The 5,000-nt window shown below is 51.3% G+C and overlaps 1 non-coding gene across 1 annotated transcript in view; it reads right to left on the bottom strand.

Annotated features, from left to right (window-relative positions):
- The window catches only part of LOC126445122 (small subunit ribosomal RNA), a 1,909-nt gene extending 524 nt beyond the window's left edge, over positions 1-1,385 (bottom strand). Inside the window, exon 1 of the ribosomal RNA XR_007582938.1 lies at positions 1-1,385. This exon is cut by the window's left edge and continues 524 nt beyond it. This is a non-coding gene — a ribosomal RNA (small subunit ribosomal RNA).
- Positions 1,386-5,000: the final 3,615 nt, after the last annotated feature.

Genomic DNA, 5,000 nt, shown 5'->3' with positions numbered 1-5,000 from the left:
TAAGAACGGCCATGCACCACCACCCACCGAATCAAGAAAGAGCTATCAGTCTGTCAATCCTTCCGGTGTCCGGGCCTGGTGAGGTTTCCCGTGTTGAGTCAAATTAAGCCGCAGGCTCCACTCCTGGTGGTGCCCTTCCGTCAATTCCTTTAAGTTTCAGCTTTGCAACCATACTTCCCCCGGAACCCAAAAGCTTTGGTTTCCCGGAGGCTGCCCGCCGAGTCATCGGAGGAACTGCGGCGGATCGCTGGCTGGCATCGTTTATGGTTAGAACTAGGGCGGTATCTGATCGCCTTCGAACCTCTAACTTTCGTTCTTGATTAATGAAAACATACTTGGCAAATGCTTTCGCTTCTGTTCGTCTTGCGACGATCCAAGAATTTCACCTCTAACGTCGCAATACGAATGCCCCCGCCTGTCCCTATTAATCATTACCTCGGGTTCCGAAAACCAACAAAATAGAACCGAGGTCCTATTCCATTATTCCATGCACACAGTATTCAGGCGGGCTTGCCTGCTTTAAGCACTCTAATTTGTTCAAAGTAAACGTGCCGGCCCACCGAGACACTCAATAAAGAGCACCCTGGTAGGATTTCAACGGGGTCCGCCTCGGGACGCACGAGCACGCACGAGGCGGTCGCACGCCTTCGGCTCGCCCCACCGGCAGGACGTCCCACGATACATGCCAGTTAAACACCGACGGGCGGTGAACCAACAGCGTGGGACACAAATCCAACTACGAGCTTTTTAACCGCAACAACTTTAATATACGCTATTGGAGCTGGAATTACCGCGGCTGCTGGCACCAGACTTGCCCTCCAATAGATACTCGTTAAAGGATTTAAAGTGTACTCATTCCGATTACGGGGCCTCGGATGAGTCCCGTATCGTTATTTTTCGTCACTACCTCCCCGTGCCGGGAGTGGGTAATTTGCGCGCCTGCTGCCTTCCTTGGATGTGGTAGCCGTTTCTCAGGCTCCCTCTCCGGAATCGAACCCTGATTCCCCGTTACCCGTTACAACCATGGTAGGCGCAGAACCTACCATCGACAGTTGATAAGGCAGACATTTGAAAGATGCGTCGCCGGTACGAGGACCGTGCGATCAGCCCAAAGTTATTCAGAGTCACCAAGGCAAACGGACCGGACGAGCCGACCGATTGGTTTTGATCTAATAAAAGCGTCCCTTCCATCTCTGGTCGGGACTCTGTTTGCATGTATTAGCTCTAGAATTACCACAGTTATCCAAGTAACGTGGGTACGATCTAAGGAACCATAACTGATTTAATGAGCCATTCGCGGTTTCACCTTAATGCGGCTTGTACTGAGACATGCATGGCTTAATCTTTGAGACAAGCATATGACTACTGGCAGGATCAACCAGGGAGCTGCGTCAACTAGAGCTGAGCAGCCGGCCGCCCGGGAGTGTGTCCCGGGGGCCCGCGCGAACACGCAAGCGTCCGCTCAATTATTCTGCAAACAGGAGGAGGCTGAGCTCCCCTGCACAACACACCTCGAAACCCTCTCAGGTCCCGGCGGCGCGCAGCGCCGTCCTAAGTACTTGGTCGGGTTCGAGAGAGGCGCAATCGCCCGGAGTTAGGCGAGTAGACGCTTTAGGTGCGACCACCCGTGCTCCCAACTGAGCTTGCCGCTGCCGACAGAGGCCCGGGAGCGTGCTGTCGTGGCATTGCCGGCGGGAGACAACACGCGCCACCTACGGTGACCGGCAGCTCCAACGCCAGCGCCACAGAAGGACAAAAGCCCCACTTGGGTGCCGAAGCGAACTCTCCCAGCACAGCGCACGCGCCAACACGTCCGCACAGCTGCGATACAAACCACCTGCGAGAACCGCTGGGGCGACCGAGCAGCAGACGGCGTCGCGGCGCCGAGCGCCGGGCGGCGGCGCATCCTCAGCGCACACAGTCCTCAATCGGACCAGCACACTGCAGATGGCCACCGCGCTTCGCACCGGGCCCGCGAGGACCTACTTTGGCCGCAAGGCGCCGCGAGCAGGGGGCGCCGGCGCGCAGCTGCGCCGCCTGCCGCGTCCGTCGGCCGGCGCGCCTGCCACTGGCCGCCCCCACCAGCCGGCTGTAGCGCGTGCGCCCACGCACCGCGCTGCCAGCACGCCGGGCGGCCCCCCCTCACCGGCCGGGGACGGTCCCACCCAGCCACCGCCGCGTATCGCCTCACACCCAGATCCCCTTTCGCGTTCGTGGGCATGGTGGGTCCCCTTTCACGTTCGTGGGCATGGTGGGTATCCCTGAAACAACCGGTTAATAGCTCGACCGATCGTCGCCAACACTGATTCACCTCTAGCGAGAACAACCGCACCACAACGGGTTACCTGTTGTTCATTTGCGTAACGTCACCAGCAAACGTAGACGTCCATCGCCATTTGCAACGAGTATTGCATGCCTGTGTCAGGTGTCACAACACACTACGTCTGCCCACATAGACGCAACAACATGTGCACGCCTCGAGAACACGTGGAAGGTAGCCCCCGTACGTATGCGGTGTCCATTGCGCGAACGACTGTCAGCCGGCCTCTGCAGGATGTCGCAGATGTGGAACGCGGTGCAACATGCTATCACGGTGTGTGAGAAGAGACGACTACGTCCGAATACACGCTCCACTACATCAACAGACTGCTCATGCTGATCGCCATCCAGGGCGTCCGTTCCTCCCACACGTCTGAATGGCGTACCACACTGCAATCCAGCTCTTATAGGGAGACGACACGTAGCTGCGTGCACAATATTTGGACTGTATGGTCTGCCGTTGCTAGGCGCAGTCGTCGTACGGTCACACATGTGCCACGATGTATCATTCAGTACATACGGACCAATGTGCAGTACAGTTTGTGGGTTTTGCGTACATCGGCGGACAGGTGACAGGCCGTACCACAACGTAGGCTGAGTACGTCGGCATGCGAAGGGCATTGAACATGCAAACTTCTCAACGACCAGCTTGCGAAGGCAGGGGGGAAGGGGGGGGGGCATGTACGTCCTGCTGCTATCCACATTACAGTGTATAGCAGGAGCATGTGGAAAGTCAGCAACACCTGCAAGGTGTTTAACATGACGCGATACACAGGGGACCGGGCAGTGCGAATAGCGAACTATATTGCGAGGGTTGCGGTTAGGCAACACTACACTAATTTAACGAGTTGCATAACAATTACAGAGCAGGTTCAGCGACAACGTGCGTCAGGTTAAGGCGCAATATAGGTTAGGTTGAGGCACAATATAGGTTAGGTTAAGGCACAACATGGGTTACGTTAAGGCACAAATTGGGTTACGTTAAGGCACAACATGGGTTACGTTAAGGCACAACATGGGTTACGTTAAGGCACAAATTAGGTTACGTTAAGGCACAAATTAGGTTACGTTAAGGCACAAATTAGGTTACGTTAAGGCACAAATTAGGTTACGTTAAGGCACAAATTAGGTTACGTTAAGGCACAAATTAGGTTACGTTAAGGCACAAATTAGGTTACGTTAAGGCACAAATTAGGTTACGTTAAGGCACAAATTAGGTTACGTTAAGGCACAAATTAGGTTACGTTAAGGCACAAATTAGGTTACGTTAAGGCACAAATTAGGTTACGTTAAGGCACAAATTAGGTTACGTTAAGGCACAAATTAGGTTACGTTAAGGCACAAATTAGGTTACGTTAAGGCACAAATTAGGTTACGTTAAGGCACAAATTAGGTTACGTTAAGGCACAAATTAGGTTACGTTAAGGCACAAATTAGGTTACGTTAAGGTACAATATGGGTTAGGTTAAGGTACAATATGGGTTAGGTTAAGGTACAATATGGGTTAGGTTAAGGTACAATATGGGTTAGGTTAAGGTACAATATGGGTTAGGTTAAGGCACAACGTAGGTTAGGTTAAGGCACAACGTAGGTTAGGTTAAGGCACAACATAGGTTAGGTTAAGGCACAACATAGGTTAGGTTAAGGCACAACATAGGTTAGGTTAAGGCACAACATAGGTTAGGTTAAGGCACAACATAGGTTAGGTTAAGGCACAACATAGGTTAGGTTAAGGCACAACATAGGTTAGGTTAAGGCACAACATAGGTTAGGTTAAGGCACAACATAGGTTAGGTTAAGGCACAACATAGGTTAGGTTAAGGCACAACATAGGTTAGGTTAAGGCACAACGTAGGTTAGGTTAAGGCACAACGTAGGTTAGGTTAAGGCACAACGTAGGTTAGGTTAAGGCACAACGTAGGTTAGGTTAAGGCACAACGTAGGTTAGGTTAAGGCACAACGTAGGTTAGGTTAAGGCACAACGTAGGTTAGGTTAAGGCACAACGTAGGTTAGGTTAAGGCACAACGTAGGTTAGGTTAAGGCACAACGTAGGTTAGGTTAAGGCACAACGTAGGTTAGGTTAAGGCACAACGTAGGTTAGGTTAAGGCACAACGTAGGTTAGGTTAAGGCACAACATAGGTTAGGTTAAGGCACAACATAGGTTAGGTTAAGGCACAACATAGGTTAGGTTAAGGCACAACATAGGTTAGGTTAAGGCACAACATAGGTTAGGTTAAGGCACAACATAGGTTAGGTTAAGGCACAACATAGGTTAGGTTAAGGCACAACATAGGTTAGGTTAAGGCACAACATAGGTTAGGTTAAGGCACAACGTAGGTTAGGTTAAGGCACAACGTAGGTTAGGTTAAGGCACAACGTAGGTTAGGTTAAGGCACAACGTAGGTTAGGTTAAGGCACAACGTAGGTTAGGTTAAGGCACAACGTAGGTTAGGTTAAGGCACAACGTAGGTTAGGTTAAGGCACAACGTAGGTTAGGTTAAGGTACAACGTAGGTTAGGTTAAGGTACAACGTAGGTTAGGTTAAGGTACAACGTAGGTTAGGTTAAGGTACAACGTAGGTTAGGTTAAGGTACAACGTAGGTTAGGTTAAGGTACAACGTAGGTTAGGTTAAGGTACAACGTAGGTTAGGTGAAGGCGCAATGTAGGTTAGGTTAAGG

This window comes from Schistocerca serialis, unplaced genomic scaffold (assembly GCF_023864345.2).
Source record: "Schistocerca serialis cubense isolate TAMUIC-IGC-003099 unplaced genomic scaffold, iqSchSeri2.2 HiC_scaffold_327, whole genome shotgun sequence".
Lineage (NCBI taxonomy): Eukaryota > Metazoa > Arthropoda > Insecta > Orthoptera > Acrididae > Schistocerca > Schistocerca serialis.
Note: the sequence above shows the minus strand (reverse complement) of the source record. Positions and strands in the feature narration are given on the sequence as shown.